The sequence below is a fragment of the Odontomachus brunneus genome, unplaced genomic scaffold (genome assembly GCF_010583005.1).
Source record: "Odontomachus brunneus isolate Ranch 3 - 2012 unplaced genomic scaffold, Obru_v1 Obru_scaffold_010, whole genome shotgun sequence".
NCBI lineage: Eukaryota > Metazoa > Arthropoda > Insecta > Hymenoptera > Formicidae > Odontomachus > Odontomachus brunneus.
The window spans coordinates 2,181,011-2,200,118 of NW_022639460.1; the positions used below are offsets into that span (position 1 = coordinate 2,181,011).

Below are 19,108 nucleotides of genomic sequence, written 5' to 3' on the forward strand. Positions count from 1 at the left end.
CGGTAAAAAACATTTTGTGTTGAGATCGTTCCGCATAGAAATTTTTGTAATAAATTTTTAATATATGTATTAATCTAACATATTTGTCGTTAACAAATACGCTCAATTACGGTAAATCATTCGATAATTTTGGAAAGTTGATAAAATGGTAAGTTAGAAAAAAATTGCAGAAATTAAAAAATCTTAATGTGAAGCTCAAAAGGAGCATTTAGACTTTAAGCTGTAAGACGGTTTATGTAACTAACATTTTGTCGTTGTTATTTTGACTGTTGTACGTTGAGTTCACCATTTTTGTGTTAATTTTCGACATATTATTAGTGTTATTATTTTTTTATATATTTGCATTGTATTTTAAATCTAAATTTGTATCCTATTTCTTAAAATTACAATATGATATTATAAAAAAAATCAAAGTGAATAATCTGCAACATACAAAATGTGTCAAATGTAACATCAATTCTTTTATAGTGAACAGATCGAGTAATAAATTTACTTCAAATTTACGTATAAATATCCGTCTGGGATAATGCTGTATTTAATTTCTTTCCTTATCATACACTGTGTAAAAGAACCTACAAGATAAATTACCTCTCTCTATCTATCTATCCATCTCTTTGCTCTATTATTATTCTCGCTGTTATCGTTATTGTTAGTAAAGGCATATCATATTATATACATATCGCATTCGCATTTACGTTAGCTACGCTTTCGTCGCGAAAAAATAACACGCTTATTTGGGGACGTCCAGCTGTCAGAGCAGAATTTTCCTTGTTTGTTAAAATAGCACTTATCTCTCGAGATCTCCGAAATATCCGGCAGGATATCTAGATTACTATCGCGAACCATGTTGCTTCGCGCAATCAATCGAAGCAGCCAATTATCGTCTCGTTACATTCGTGGTGATCGTGTAACAACTACGACTAGCAGTAGACAAAGAGAGACAGGTGCGGCTACAAATTGCTACATCTTGGCGGCGGCAATAAGCCTGTGCAAATGAAATCGCCGAGTTTCCGACTGTGCTGCGTCGTGAATCAATCAAGTCGCTATTCGAGGAAGGATTAGTAAGAAAGTGACGAAAGCACGCGCGCGGTTATTATCTGCCAGCCTCGATAAACTACACTCCCCCTCCTCTCTTCTCCTTCTCTCTTTATCGATCCGTGCGTGATACACAAAGAAAATGACACGCGTGAGCGTGAAAATCGCACCCGCGCATGTAACAAAGCCGTTTGTATGGTATATGATATCAGCGCTCGCCACTATTCATGGTATACTATTGCTGATTATAATTTGCAGCGCGTTATCGCATTTATTATCGCTTGCGATAACATCGCGCATTTTATATATTGCAATTAGAGACGAAAATGTCCCGTTAGTGTTGTCGGCTTGACGAATATTCTGTGACGGTAACTTATTCGCTCAATTACGGTAAATCATTCGATAATTTTGGAGAGCTGATAAAATGGTAAGTTAGAAAAAAATTACAGAAATTAAAAAATCTTAATGTGAAGCTCAAAAGAAGCATTTAGACTTTAAGCTGTAAGACGGTTTATGTAACTGATATTTTCCATAAAATATCGTGATATTGCATATTGATAGTGCATATTGATAAACTATATATAATATATAATAATTAGGAAATTAGTTACATAGCAACCGAAGAAACTTAAAAAATATTCTAACTTAATCTATATTTTTCATACTTCGAAAACAGCCGCAATCTATATTTTTCATACCATCTTACAGGCTTACAGTTTCATTTATTACTTTACTGTTTCAGCGATCACACTGTGGTATACAATTGAAAATTTTTAGTATTTTAAGAAATGGAAACTTTAATACTCTCGAAAGATTGTATTAATACTTTTCTTTCTTTTATCTGAGAGATATTTCAGAGATTATCAAATATAGATTTGATGAGAATATAAGAAGAATATTGTTTTATCTTATGTATTAATGTGAAAAACACGAATATCTGTGCATGAAATCGTCAGAAACGGCGAATTGTACCAAAATTATCATCTCACCGTAATTTTACGATAAAAATCTGTTATTTGACCGCTCTGCTAGAAATAAGCCGTTAATTGTTCTACTGCTGATAATATTAATATTGATATCATTAATAATATTAATGACATATATATTAACACCGCGCAACAGTTATCTCTGCTCGAGTTCGTGAGTTGCGAAGTCACCCTACTTTAATCGGTCCCCCGTCCTCAAAAGTTTACTTACGCGCGGTTTAGTTTTCCATCACGCTCGGACGTATTGTGTTACCGTGCGCGCGCGTCACGTTCGTCACACACACACACACACACACACACACACACACACACGTGGCTTCACTCGTTCACGGCGTCCCGGCCGATTCAAGGTTCATGGTTGCGATAAGAGGCAGCACCGAGAGGATCTTTTCATACAAAGAGCACATTGCCTCGCTCGGACAAAGTTAACAACGATAGCGACTGCTCTTCTACCCCGCCTATATACAGGGTGTCCCAGACTATCCTCCGCGATTTTTGTGGGGAAGGATTGAGATAAAAGTCCTTTGCGAATGACTATATAGATTTTTAGATATTAATTAAGGAATATTTGTGCATTATGGCACGCAATCACGTGACAATTTTCTCTCATCAATAATTAAAAATCTACGTTATTTGCAAAAGAGCTTTTTTGTTCAATTTCACTTAAAATACAAGCACACAGCAGCACGCAGCTCATCTATCGCGCGTGATCATTCACCAATCTTCTTTGATTAATACCTCGACTATCATGGCGAATATCGTAAAACAGTGTAGGACTTTTATGTTCACTCCATCCGTTCTTTCCCACAAAAATGGTATACGTACGCGCGCGCGTGTGTGTGTGTGTGTGTGTGTAACTGAGATTACACCAACTACATCTACATACACACGATCTTATTTTCTCGTCGAACGAGCGAATTAAATAACGGCAAAACTGGGCGATTACAAGGTAGCGGGTCCCGGAGTGTAAAATTACACGCCACGACGGCGATAAGCGCACGCGCGCGCTACTGTCTCTGCGTTTTCGACGTGCATTCAGCGTTAGCTAACGGCGGTTCAACGACCGCGCACGATAATTCGCGACGCGCCCGTACAAATCGGACCGCGAACTCAAATCACCATGGTTTTCCCTCCTCACCGCATCGCAAATACAGGCGAATTGCAAAAATACAGACGAACGATCGCCGCTGAATTTCGATGCGGCTCTGAACAAAATGTGATTTCGAACGATGAATTCGCAAATGTTTTACAGACGAGTGGCGGAATACATCGTTGACTTTCCGAGTTACGCAACGTTCGGAAAATCCCGAGATTTTTATATTCGCCAATCGAACAAACGGACATTCCGAGTCGTGGCTGACTCGAGGATGATGTCACTCGTTATAAGCCGCTTATCGCGCGAGTTTAATCCTTTGCGGTCTAAATTGGCCATTGTTATGCAAGAATGATCCAACCCACAAAATTATGATTTTTGAGATTTGATTTTTTACCAATAGGTACACGAAGAGAATATTATAGTGAAAATTATAATACAATTTTGGTAGTCCGAATAGGCTGGCACCATTACGAAAATTATAATAAAGCATAGTAAAAATGACCATAAACTACATATAATGATAATTATCATATTGTAAGTTATCATATTGGGTATACATATTTGGAGGATTTAAGGACACATATTTGATAATAGTAACACTATACCATATATTGAGTATAAATTTATAATCAATATAATATTGAGTATAAATGAGTATAATTGAGTATAAGTTGATTTATAATATTGAGTATAACTTTATGCTATAAATAAATTTTCCTTTCTTTTCTTATGATGCGACCACGTGAAATATTTCCTAACAAAGGGATGACCCTGCCGTAAGTAAAACACGAATCCATAGATAAATAAATACTCGGCTCGTACAGAATCGTCTAAAAAACGAGACGCGACGTCGAAGTAGAGTCGGCGTAGGGCCGCCGCGAAGTTTGCTATCGAAAATATCGTGAGATCGATAAGGGAGTGAGCGTTTCGGAGGTCGTCGAAGTTCGCGTGCGACGTGCATTCATCGCGCGACGGACCTCTCCGTGTCTCGAAATTGAATATGCAGCGTTCTCAGGAGCGACCGAGCTCATTCGCATCATTCGGCTAGCAGCTGCTGCGCGAACACCAAAGAGCAGGATTCTTTTTCTATATCGAAGGGACACGACGTGGACGACGACAACGACAACAACAACCGGCGATGAAGAGGACGGAGCAGAGAGTCGGGAGGAGAAGAAGGAGGCTCGGGTATCCTTCGCGGTTAATAAGACGGCCGTAAGGGCGCATCTGGAGGGAACGGACCTCGCAAATTGGCCGTGAGGCCCAAGGTCGTCCGGTATATCCCACGTACGCGAGTCACTGGCCCCTGTTAGAAACGAGTCGGGGGGCCCGAGCTTCCCTCCCTTTCTGAATATCCATCCTAAAGTAATCCTTCGGCCCTAGAAGGACGCGGAGGCAACACGCCCGAACCAGAAGCCCCGCAAGCCACTCTTCTCGATTCCGCTCCAACGACTGTATTTTCTATTGTATGTCATTGTCCTGCGTCCATTCTCGATACTATTCTCCCCGACTTCAGGCTTTCCTAGGTTCCCTAGGCATTTTTTTTTTCTCCGGAGGATTCCTTTTCACTTTCTCGTCTTCCCTTCTACGCTCTTCTAGTTATATTCTGCAATTTTTCCACACATGCGTGACGCGTCGTCGCACAAGTACAACACGTAGTCGTGTATAAGTCGTAATAGCAGGATTGGCTAGGTAGATTAGGTTCTCTTTTAAACTATAAGTTTTTTTCTTCTTTTTAAGTTAACGGCTCTTAACCCTTTCAGTCACAGTAGGATGCTAACACCACCTTCGTTTCTTCTTTTTTAATGATTTCAACTAACTTACCGGCGTAGGATCATGTTATTACTATACACTCTCTCACTTAACATGAGAAACTAAGAGTAAAAGAGTAAGTAAAAAATAATTTGAGTGTTCAACTGTTCAATTATTACAAGCAAATAAAAGTAAACATTACGTATACCATAGAGTATCAAGTAAAATTTCCTCAAAAAGGACGTTTTGGGACGCAACCTTGGAAAATAACAGGGAAGAAAGCTCACGACTTTGGAAATAAAACGTGAACAATGACCTCAGAGCGAACCGTCTCGCGAAGGGAGTGCGGTGAGACTTGAAGTCTCAGCTGATTTGTGTTACGCGTGGGCTAAGCGAAACTTAGGGAGTTTAATATTAAAAAAAAAAAAAAAAAAATGCTTTCGCCAGCGTCGATAAACCCTCTCCCGACATAGTTCAAACGGTTCTTTTGTGTGTCTGAGCCGCCGAGCGGCCATAAAGAAGCCGATGTATCGTTACTCCCTTTTACGATACTCGAAACCTTGTACTCAATTTGGCCTCTGTGATCGCTGCTGTTTGCTCACCGTTTGGTTGTTCAGCGATAACTTCGATAAGCTTTCGTATGTACACCATATGTACACGCACACACATGCACACGCGCGCGCACAGGTGTTTGCATAGCCTCCTTGCATCTTTGATACACTCTCTTAACTTCGATTTAGTCGTTTCGCGATAAATCTGCCCGGGTAAATCGCGCTCGTTCTAACTGACACTCGAGTCGCGAGCAGGCGACTCGTCATTTTTCCGCGAAAAGCTGAGTAAATGTAAGGAGCACGTGTACTCGCGTATTGTTCCCACGATCTTTCTTGGAACAAATTTGCACGAAAGCGGAAAATACTGTCGCGATATGTTCTCTTCATTTCGATTTTTTTACATCAAATATGATATATAAGAGAAATTTTATGCAAGTAACTTAATTATTTTTCGCCATATTATACGCGATCAAGATTCCTGTATCGTCAAACTCTAATTACGAACAAAAAAAAAGATTCAATATAATTAATATTTGTTACAATTTTAACAAAATCAACATTATAATGGATTAATACCGTAAAAAACTTGAAACTATTAGGGGCGATTTTTCAATAGCAGTTTAAACTTGGATTTAAGTTTAAACTCTATTCTAACTATTCTAACAATTTGTTTTGTTTAAACAGAGTTTAAGTTAAAATCAAAGTTTAAACTATCATTGGAAAACCTGCCCTTAATGATTTTGATTAAAAGAAAATTACGTATTTTCGTATACTCAAATAATTATATTTCCTGACAAATTAAAATATGTAATATATTTTTTTTTTAAAGGTACATGTATTGACAAGAAAATCCTAGTATTAATTTCTTAAGTTCATTTTTGGAAAAATTACAATTTTTTATGTAAATTCTTTTCTTCATATTTACAATAAAATGAAATATTTAAATGAATACTTGCGATTATTTCTGTACATAATTCTATTCTATAGACTTGTGAAAATGTATTTATTATTTTTTTATATATTTTTATTAATATAATTTTACGGAAGGTAAATAAACGAGGACAAAAACGACTTCAAAATCGCTAGATTAAGGTGCAACGAAGATTAAGGTGAAAGTTAAGTTCTCTTAGTTTGAGCATTCAAAAAGAAAATATAACAAAACATGAGAATAAATTATTTTAGTGTGAGCATTGAAAAAGGGAAAAGAAAATTCCCGTTAAATGTCTAAGAAAATATGAAGTTAAGGTTCTCCATCCAATTCTCAATATGTTATTCTTATCTTTTAAAAGCATTTTTCATGTTTCATTTTTTGTTGTAGGTACACAACAGATCTTTTGCAGCCTAACAAATTGATAAATTTTTCATGCGTTTTGAAAAGAATGTCTTTCAAGTACAAGATACTTGTGTGCAACGAACAATAGTCAACGACGATACCTTTTCCCTAAAGGTCATCCTGTAAAATGCACGAATACCTGCTTTTCGTTCACTCACTCTTCATTCTAACTCTCGCGAGTTTTCACCTCACGTTCTCGCGATTCTCCCGAAAAATTCGACGACGAGAAAAAGAGACGTGGAGAGCAGGACAAAGTCCCGTTGCCCACTGTCGCTTTTTCAACGCGGAATCCCCACAATGCGATTCACCGTTTTGAATTTCGAGGGAGATTCATCATCATCTAATATGGAGGGGAGAACTGAAGGGAAGCATGGAGGGCCGAGCCCCCAAAAAGAAGACGCGCGGCCTTGTTCCCTTGAAGCCGAAGATTGCCATCCAAGCGCCGAGGGACAACTTTCTTTTTCTTCCATCCTTTTCATGGACGTAGAAATATCTGAACGACGTATATTCCCGCGAGATTGAAGCTTCAGGAAGAAAGAGAATTGTAACGGATACGATTAATCGAGATGGCGGCGGGTTATGGGCTTGTCTCCGTTCCAATTGCAATTCTTATTTTTTGGCGGCTTGTCTACTTTAGCAATCTTTCGCGTAACAATCAGGCATATTATGTAGAATATATTACAGGGTGTCTTAAAACAACTCCCGAAACCCTCGTGAAGGCATAGCACGGATTGAAATAAACATAAAAGTCCTACACCATTTTGTGATATTCGCAATAATTATCGAGATATTAATTAAAGAAGATTTGTGAATGATCACGCGAGATATGGTAAATGAGCTAATAGCAACATTTGCCATCATATATTTGTACATTAGGTCAAACTGAAGAAAAAAGTCCCCTGCCATTTTCCTGATAACTTTGCCCACAAATTTTCTTTAATTAATATTTCAACCATTATTGTGAATATTGCAAAACGACATAGAACTTTTATGCTCATCTCAATCCATACCATACCTCCACGAGAGTTTCAGAGATTGAGACGTATATATTATAAGAGAAAATAGAACACACTTTACTGCGGACATTATTTTTGTTTACAGAATAACCTTGAAAGCGTAGCAATGCTTCGATTAAAATCGCGACTGCGTATAACGTGAAAATATATCTGAGGCTACACATATCGTGTGTTATATACGTGCTAACTTTGATCAACAAAGATGCTCGCGACAGATATTTCCCCTCACCCCTGAAGCTTCACATACACACAAGAATACCTTGTGCTTCGTCCATATTCTTTCCTGCCTGCTTTCTTTCCACTATATAATAGCCATCTCCTCCTCCTCCTCCTTTTCGATACTCGGGCTTTATTTCATCGTGCCCCGGACATCGATTGGCCTCGACTGCCATGCGCGATAATAATATATTCGAGTAATTCGCCGAAACGTAAATCATGAACTAGAAGCCGACAGTGGTGGTGGGCGGGTGGAGAGCGCGAGAGAGATACCAGCGTGATGCCACCGAAAATTCGGCCCGGGAGATTTATATCGGGTGTTAAAACCGTAATCTAGACCGGCGAAGTGCTATCTCGCGCAATCGAATTCTACACGCTGTTATCGCGAAGTCCTTGAGATTAATTAACGAAATACCGCGAAATTTTCGGCAAGGTCCTTGAAGCGAATAACACTAGCGATTGCGGTACACACGTTGGAGATCATTAAGATTCAATTTATCGGGACTACTGGTCTGGTCTCGCCGTCGTCGCTATCGAACACAGTTCGTCGACAAAAGCTCCGATAAATTTCGCATGTTCGATCAAACGAGAACTTTGATCGAAGGCCACGTCAAGACATGTGTTGTAAGTCCACGGTACTAAAACGCGTCCCTGAGTGTTGCTGGTAACGATGAGCGAATCTTTACGCGCCGCCGAAGTCTCGAGAACTTCTCAACTCTCTCGAGCATATATTCCAATATCTATAGATTCTGTGATTAACGATCATAGAACAAGGCAAAGTAGGTCTATGAGAGCCAAGTGTTGGATTTATGTGCGCGTAAATTGATTATAATCAAGTAAGTACCTAATGATGCATTGTACTCTTTAATGTTACAGAAGTTTCAATCCTCCTTTTAGAATCATCCATAGTGTGTAATTATAAACGCTTATAATATTATTATAATTGCGTATGTATCTCTCTTTGTATATTATATATTTATTTTTTATAGCGACTGCACTGAGAAAAAAACACTTGAAAATTTATTTCGTGAAACATAAGGTTCATTTACAAAAATAAACTTTATATCCCACAAATGAATTATGCATTTTTTCACGGTGTGCGACAAGAGATGGTCCAAGTCAATGTCATAAATTGCAGCAACTGCCTTAACTATTAAAAAATATATAAAAACATGACGTTCTATCTGACACTAAAGATCAAGACGACTTTCAAAAGTCTTCGAAGCTACTCTCCGCCTACACTGAGAAAAAGATACTTTTGAAAACTTACCTGTGAAATATAAGATGTAGTAAAAAGATGTAGAAGATGTAGTAGAAGATGTAGTAGAATATAAGATGTAGTAAAAAGAAATCCATTATTTTTGCATGAAATTGAAGGCTTTATTTAGCATAGTAAGAATGATCCGATTTAGGTCAATATGCACCGTTTTGTTCGATAACTTGTTGCCATTTTGAAGGTAATTCCATTACCTCTCTCATAGAAACTCTTGTTCCTATTGGCAAAAAACTGGGACAGTCGAAGTGGTTCCAAACGGTTTTTTATGCAATGTTTAGCTCCTGGGCAATCGAAACAGTGCTTACATGACGGTCGGACTCGACGATTTCCATTATTTTATCGACATTTTCGACAATTGGCCTTCCAGAGCGTGGTGCATCTTTGACATCAAAATTACCGGAACGGAATCGACGAAACCAAAATTGCGCGTGATTGGTTGTTACAGTATCAGGACCATAAACACTATTCACATTTTCAGCCGCCTGGCTTGCGTTTTCGCCTTTATCGAAGAAAAACTGTAAAATATGGCGTATTTTCTATTTGCTGGTGTCCATCTTTGACGCGCGCTCAAACAATACTGAGTCAAACAATCACAAAACTGTCTGAGAAGTTTTTTTAGTACGAAATCTTATTTTTCTAATGCCATCTAGCGTAAACCGATCGCACTTATACAACGCGAGATACACATTATTAAAGCTATCTATTGGAAAAATAATAGATTTCTGTTTACTACACCTTATATAAAGCTTATTCACGAAAAAATAAACTTTATATCCCACAAACAGATCCTCAAATTTTTTTGTCTCAGTGTAAAAGGAACCCGCTATAAAACAACCGTTTCTGTACCATGTGTAATTTCTGTTAAGTAAATCCTTCTTCTGCAAAGAAATGTTCGAAGATACTCAAGGTTTAATAATTACTACCTCACTCCGACAACACATATCGCTTATGTGTGCAATTCGCATAAAATATACCATTGTTCCGTTTGCAGCCGCGCGAAGAACAAAAGAGAGGGAAAAAGGGAAAAGTGAAATTAAACAAGAGACATTTGCAACATTGCAGCGCCTTGCGAAATGCGCGCGCAATGTTCGCGTAGCCAATCTAGGATTAATCGAAGTGACGGCGGCATCGAGCAGCGGTAATCCGTGTTATTCGAAATGGGCAGGTGTTTTCATCCACGACGGTATATTGCACGAAGCGAAGTGCCCGGGCTGCTAGTGCTGATGGTACGGTAATAGTGGTAGTGTTAGCGACAGGAACTTACACGAGCGGCCGCATGCGAGACCAGCTGTTCGACGATGGCACAAAGGACATTCAAAGCCGCTCTCCGCTTTAGCGTTCTGCGCCCGGCGACGAGAAAATATCGTGACGCAAACGATAACATTGCCGTGGCAAGGCCGCGGCTTTTCCGGCTCGGCGATTTCGACGTGACGCGACCTAGAGCCGAAACCGCGCGTCCTCGGGTCGAGATGTCGGGCGAAATTCAAAAGTGAACTAACAAGGTCTCTATCTCTCTCCCCATTTCTTTCTCCCCATCCTTCCCTTCCCCCTCGAATTGATCTAGAATCAGACACGTAAAATTAATCAGATTCAAAATGACGATTACTTACGGTAAAATTACGGTACGGTGGCAATTTTTTTTTTTTATTAATTGATAATTTTAGTAAGATTCGTTTCTGAGAGTTTCATACACAAATATTTTCCGCATTAATGCACAAGATAAAACAACAATCTTCTTATATTTTCATCAAATGCATATCTGATAATCTTTGAAATATCTCTCAGGGGAAAGAAAGATAACTAATCTTTCGCGTGCGTGAGAATATTAACTTCTTAAAATATTACTAAAAATTTTCAATTATATATATTACAATCTAATCGCTGAAACATCAAGATAATACATGAAAACGCTGTAAGCATGTAAGATGATATGAAAAATATAGATTAAGAATTTAAAATTTTTTTAAGTTTCTCTAGTTAACATGTAACTAATTTCCTAATTACTATATACTATATATAGTATCAAAATATTTTATAAAAAATAATTAAATAAAGTGTCTTACTCATCTTAGAAGCTGAATACTTCTTTTGAGTTTACTTACATTTTTTTATTTCTGTAATTTTTTTAAACTACCATTTTATTAGCTTTCCAAAACTACCGAATAATTTGCTGTAATTTATCGAGTTTTATCAAGAACAGAAAAAAGAAATCGGATTAAAATTGCTAAAAGTAATTAATTCGTTTCTAATTCCCCCTTTTAAGTGAAAGATAATTCGCCCATATCAATAGTTACTTGAAATTTGTCCCACGTGAAAATGTGAATTTAGAATTTGATTCGAATTTTTTATTTAAATTCTATAATATATATGACATTACATTTGTAATTACAGTTCAACTGAAAAACTCACAACTCTAATTCTAAATTAAAATCTGAGTTCTTCACTTGAGACAGGTTTCAAGTAACGACTATTGTACAGCTCTATTTGTGTTGAGATAGTTGTATCATTAGATGTCGTATTTTCACAGTGACACATCAAAAAGATTATTTACAAATTTTATATTTATCAAACAAAATTACATTCCTACATATCTCACTGTTGATTTTTTGAATGGAATTATAAAATAAAGTATATACTGTGTATATATTTAATAAGTATATATTAAGTATATATTGTGTATATACATACACAATATATCATATAAATACGAAGAAACTATTTCTTATTTTTATCATGAGTACCTTCTTTACGCATGTTTATTTAATGCCGGTGTATAATAGAAAGAGATAATAGAATAAGAATAAGTATAATAGAAAGAGATATAAATATTGAAATATGTGTAAATATAACAATATGCATTTTGAATGTTACTATAAATTATGAACTGTCCATCGCTACATTTCGAAAACAAAATTAATATGTAAATTATTTATAAGTAATTTAATTTATATGTAAGTATTTATAAAATAGAATGTTTGTCTATTAACATGTTCCCTATTAACTTCTAAATCCTTTGACCGAACTGGACCAATTGTCAAATGGAATTTTGCACAGTTATTTTCTACAATCCTGCAAAAAATATGGAACTATATGAAAATCTGAGCATCCATCCCTTTCATCTTCTTGATACTTCATGATAACTTAAATTTGCATATAATAAATGTCTGTACATTAATTTTTAATATCATAGTAAAATTTTACATTAAAATGTCGCATGTAGTTTCGAAGATATTAAAAATTAAAGTTAAAAATAGCTGGGGCCACAAAAAATAAAGTGTCAGCTTTAGTTGCAAATATCTTAGCTCTTGAAAGATCTAATTCTTCTAATTGCACGAGCAATTAGGTAAATTTCACTGTGTGCGCAGTATAAATTTCACTAAGTTTTCACGGAACTTGTTCCATGATATAACTTTCTGTAGACGAAAGTACTGATGCCCGAACGCGTATCTAATCTATCCAGGACATTCTTGTTTTAGTCTTTAAGCACGAATATTTAAACTTTCAATATAGAATACATTTATGTATTCGCTTTATGCATATTCTGCACTGAAACTTTAAATATTCGCATTTAAAGACCAAGACAATAAGAATGTCCAGAGTTAATACGTGTTCAGATGTGCGTCTAGATATATTGGCACTTTTGTCTTACTGGTTTTTTAATGCTGCAGCGAGGACGAGCGACGTCTGGAACGGAGGGGCGGTTCGACAAGAACGATTGGAATGCACGTTCGACAACGACGCGTTCTTGAAATCGCGCGTGAGATTCAAGAGTCGTAAATGCCGAACGAAGATTCTTCACGTCAGCAAAAAAACAAAAAAGAGAAAAAAAGGAAAAAAACGCGTTCTAAAATTCAAGTCGCGGAATCGTAGAGCCTTGACTAGTAAAGAGGCTGGAACTCGAAATAAACTTTTATCGCCGACACACATCGCTGTAAGCTCGAACGATTAACCTCTGATTGGCCACGTGGGAGGCAAATGACCCGCGCGCTAATTGCGCGCTCGATACACACGAGGAGTTCGTTATACGAGCGTGCTCGACGACGTACAGGGGAACACATTTCGCAACGGTCGCGTTAACACGTAACCTCGGATGAGTAACGTTATTTTCGATCGATTATCACAGCCATGACGACGACGACCACAATGACGGGCGGGAGGAGGAGGAGGATTCACCAGCCCATCGGGAAATCGCTCCCGACGCGTTCCTCGGGACTACAAAGCGCAGACTAATGTGAGCCTGCGCTCAGAAAGTTCCACTTTACTATCCAACTTCCACCGCGTCAATGGCTTTAATGAAGAATTAATCGAGACCGCGATTGAAAACACTCGAAAGCGTTCTGGGGAACGAGAAGTTTTCGATTCGTCATTATCAGTTTGAGGTTAATTATCTGGATTAACATCTATCTCCCGACGTTGAAAGAACGCGAAACGTTATCCAATAAATGGCCACCAAGTAACTCCTAGGATTAGAGATATAAAATTACTGTCAGATTCAATGTGGTAATTATTTACGGTAAAATGATAATTGATTGATAATTTTAATAAAATTCGATAATTTCATGCAGAAATATTTTCCGCACTAATGCATAAGATAAAACAATATTCTTCTCATATTCTCATTAAATGTACATCTGATTATCTCTAGAATATTTTTCAGATAAAAAAAAGAAAACTATACTTCCTTCGAGAGTATTAAATTTTAATTAAAATAAATAATAAATATTTCGTTATAATAAATATTAAAAATCTTCAATTATATATCACAATCTAGTCGCTAAAATAGCAAGATAATAAATGAAAATGCTGTAAGCCTATAAAACTTTATGAAAAATATATATTGAGACTATTTTTGGAGTATGAAAAATATAGTTTAAAACTACAATTTTTAAGCTTCCTCGATTACTATGTATCTAGTTTCTTAATTACTATATCAATTGCAGTAACATATTTTAAAGCAAATATTTTATAGAAAATACAAATTAAATAACATGTTTTATTCATGTTAAAGGTTCCTTTTGAGTTCTAAATTTTTTTTTTGTAATTTTTTCTAAATTACCATTTATCAGCTTTCCAAAATTAGCGATTAATTTACCGTAATTTATTGAGTAAGTTATCGTCACAGACTAGGTCATTTTCATCTCTACCTAGGATCAATCGGTACTGACGGCCTAGGCGAACATTAACCAGGAATTAGAGGTAAATGCGACAGCTGCAAAATGATTAATGGACGGGTCGCTATAGTTCTCTTTTTCTCTCTCTCTCTCTTTCTCTCTCTTACATACACACAGTCCGTGAATTACGCGTTAACGTATAGCGGCATCGCCGTAACCTGTTCCGCCGCCGATGGTGTCTCTTTCGTAACGAGTTCACGTAATCGCGACCGAGGAACTCGCGGAGTTTCAAAATCTCTCGTCTTGAAATCAATAGCTGAATCAAAGGAACCGTGATCACGCATTGAAACGTCGCGGGAACTACGTTGAACCGGTATTCAATTTTCATTTCCCAATGATTTAAAATAAAAAAAACAAGTACTCTAAATTTTTTGGAATAAAGTCTCGTTCAAAATACTCGGAATTATAGCGTTCAAAACTAGGAATTATAGCGAAAATACTACCACTCGGAATCATGAGAATAAATGCTTCACTCGGGTTTAAAGTGGGCTCTGACGATTGAATGTTTCAATGAATTAGAGTAAATTTGTTATTGTGAAATATACATCAGATTCGCTCTTCAATTTCAAATAGAAATTCACCTAATAAATTCAGAATAGTGGACTGTATACGAGTGAAAAATCACTTGAACTCCTTTATCTCTACACCGAGAGAAAAAATATCTAAAAATAAAAATTTAAATTCGATAGGTACTGATATTAATAATATATTTACTTGCACTAAAATACATATTTTTACATAGAAAAGCAATTTTTCCAAATGAACAGTTATACATCTTCTTAAAGCTGTAGCTTTTTATGAAAGCCATTATTTATTCTATTTAAATAAAAGAATTTTGATTTAAGTAAATATATTATTAGCACTCACATCGCGATTTAATATTTTGGCTTTTCCAGCTATTTTCTCTCTAAATGTGCTTTTCCAATAAAACTTTATTCTACGAAATTTAGGTTACGTTTCGAAATATGCGTAAATATGCAACAAAACTTTATCCTGTGACCGCGCATGAAATGTGATATCCGATTCTCTGCACGATTTGTTGTATGCTAACTTGTACAGTTCGATACATTAAGTGTCTTTATTGAATGTAGAAATGTGTTGACGCGCACGTCTCTCTATATATTAACATTTTGTTATTAATTGTATTAATATATAATTAATATACTTATATATTAATTATATTAACATATAATTAATATACTCAACATTAATATATTACTATAAATATATCGCATCAACTAGATACTAAAATGTTGAAGTAACATGTCCGTGATATTGTGGCAAAGAAAATTTTTGCGGTTTTAATAGAAAGAAAGTATCGAAGAGTCGAGTTAATGATTATTCTTATCCCAAATAAGATAATCAAATTTAAATTAAGAATTAAATACGAGTTTTTTCCGGCGAATGCAATTACAGATATGTCAAATATATTTTAGGCTTTCACCCCCAATATTCGTCTTGTTTTCCGGATTTGGATTACGTCTATTTGTTGAATCTGTTTCGGGTCACCCTACTCCCTAAGGAAGTGAACTGAAATCTTCACGAAACGTCGAACCTAAATACAAGGAAGATCTAAACCCAGAAGACAAGCAAAATATATCAAATACATCATATGATACAATAATCATACGATTCAACTAAAGAGCGCATATCTAATTTCGCATAAAAATAAGTACCATATAAATAGAAAATTCTACTACTGATCTATTATGCATTCCGCTTCTAATCGCTTCTTCAAACACTGCTAACTTTATCAGTATTATCAGCAGAATTGTCCTTTTTCATTGTATGTTAATCTTGCGTTAGCCGTTTTTGAGCACGAATTTTACGGGAAGAAAAGCGAACGTCGTTCGTCCAAAAAGTTACACCGTGATTCACCAGCTAATATACGTGCAACATATGCGGATGAATCATAACCTAAGGACTAAGCGTTTTTTGGAAAGAAAGGATACGGTGAATATAAAAAGATAATAGAACAGAGAAAGAGGATATAAATCATGTTCTATACAGTTCTAGGAAATATGAAAAGGAAAAAAGAAAAGAAAACTGAGCTTTTCACAGAAAGCTTGTGAATTTACCAATACGTTAGAATAAATACATATTAAGATGCTTTTTTAGATAGGAATGTCGAACATCGAACGTCAAGCGTCAAACGTTGAGCATATGCGTAATATACAGGGTGTCCCGCGTAAGACGGATCAAAAGAAAAATATAAGTAGAACACATAAAAGTGAACAAAAATGGTATAGGTCATTTTTCAAACAACCACGTAAAATTTCGAGATATTAATTAAAATAGTTGGGCAAATTAGAACGCGCGTCGCGACAGGCAGGACATACGGCTCGCAGCGATCGGCGAGGAAAATGGACGATTGCTCGCGGGCCTATTTTATAGGCCAGAGAGATGGGCCGTTTGGCACAAAAGACGGAAATGGGTAGCTCTGTGTGTGCGTCCGTGTACGTGTCGTCCATTTTCTTCGTCGGAAATTTTCCGATCGAGAAAATTCTCCTAAACTACCACCACTGATTCTATTATGCAACATTAGGACATTCTTTTTCGCTGCACTGCTGAATTGGTGTAATAAGTTAAAGCGAGACATATATGTTTGATCACTTTAACTTATTGCAGTAGTGCAGCAAAAAAGAACATGAAAAGCCTATAGTTCTAACAGCGTCATGACGCTGAAATCTAAACGGACTAAATTTCTGCGCAAAGATGCTGCGCACGGGTTTAACATTAGACGCTCGAACGCTTCGTAATCACCTTTACGCATAATACTGTTGCAAAGTAAATTTCTGTGAAACAAAAACAATCGAAAATAAAAATTGGACGGCGCAAAGAGTTAACAATTATTGCTCGGAACTCGTCCGAGCCTCGTAAGATGCCAGATCTAAATTCCGAATTAAGTAAAACTTTCTTCGTTGAAACATGACGATAGATATAACATCAAGTATATCGTATGATTCAACTGAAAAGAATGTAGACTTGAATCTAAATCAAAGTAAATATTTCATAATTAAAAAATTATATTACTAACCCGTATTCATCGTCACCTGGTCCTTCGTCAGCTTCAGCTATATCAATCACGTCGGCAGATTTCACTCCTACTAATGAATTTTCCACCCCCCAATGTCCAATGTCTATGTCTTCAACAAAGACTCCAATCTCTACGGAATGCATTTTTACAACGCACTTTTCTTATCTATCGCTTTACGACAAAGTACAATGAGTGTTTTAACCATCTACGTTATTCCTCGGATGTATGATGAATTTTGATGTTTTTTATATATATTGAATTTTTCTTTTACATTGTTTATTAATTGCGCGTTAACTGCTTTCTCGAATACGAATCTTACGGGAAGAAGAACAAATCACTTGCGACAAACACTGTGACTCTGCAACGTATACTCTGATATGTGTACGCGAAGATGTCGAATCACAGACTGAACTGAGTGAATTGATTGAGTGAACTGAGCGCTTAGAAAATTTCGAACATTTCTCCCGAAAAGAGCGTTACTTTGGGCGCATTCGGTAGAAAAAGCGCTCAGTGAGCAATCAACGATTATTGGTTCTTGCTATTAGATCCCTAAATCTAGACCAATTACATTGACAAATTACTCAACTGTTGAGTCTGCTGAATGCAGCCTTTTGTAGCTGCAACGCAACCATCTATCTTTGTCTAGCACGACTCTGATTGGATAGTATATTCCTCTAGAAACTCAATTTAGTAGAGCTACGTTCCGAAATGCATCGCCGAAAGTCATTCCGGAAGTCATGTCGTGCCATGTCGACCGTATGTCATGACATAACTTACTATATGTTACTCTATAACTCAAAAAGCAATATAAACAGGTTAAAAGAATTATTTTAAAAGTTCAAAAGATGAATCAAAGACGAGAAAATGACGTAGATAAAGAAGTAAGTAATATATATAGGGTGTCTGACAGTTTCTTGCGGGCATTTTGTGGGAACACAAAAACAGGTTAGGGTGAACATAAAAGTCCTATATCGTTTTGTGATATTTGCGATAATTATCGAGATATTAATTTTAGAAAATTTGTGAATGATTATGCAGAATATGGTAAATAAGTTATAATAGCGACGATTGCCGTCGTGTACTTTAGGTCAAATTGAACAAAAAAGTCCTCTACCATTTTCCAAATAATTCCAAGCCCATCGCATATGAAATGACATAACTGTATGAGCCTAGTATAAGACCGTATGGACCAATGAGCCTCGAGTATTTAACAGAGACCTTTAAGCGCTTGAAAACGCGCTCGCTGCGTTGGATTGAGAAAGATACAGGAGTGAGGTAAAGAGGTAGGAGAAGCACCTGAGTAGGGTTTACGAGGGCGCCTCTGGGCTGCGTTTGGAAACGTCACCCAAATGTCCCCGTTGCGTTGGTGTGAGCGAGATACGAGATTGAGATAAAAAGAGAGGGAAAGTACTCAAGTGACGTTTCCGAACGCAGCCCAGTAGACAGAATCGCCCACGTGATCATGTGATCAGCTGGCTGGCAGAAATATAGATTTGCCAGCCAATCGCAGAGTAGCTGCTTGGTAATTTTCTTTACTAGTGGTTTTCTAATACTGAATATCAAGCATCAATATAGCGACGTAATACTCGATGCTCATTGGTCCATACGATTTTATGCTATGCATATGCAGCTATGTTATTTC

At 36.6% G+C, this 19,108-nt stretch overlaps 1 protein-coding gene across 3 annotated transcripts in view; it reads right to left on the reverse strand.

Moving 5' to 3' along the window:
• Window positions 1–19,108, reverse strand: part of LOC116840472 (protein roadkill) — a 223,911-nt gene that overhangs the window by 52,425 nt on the left and 152,378 nt on the right. The gene's annotated exons all lie outside the window — the stretch shown is intronic.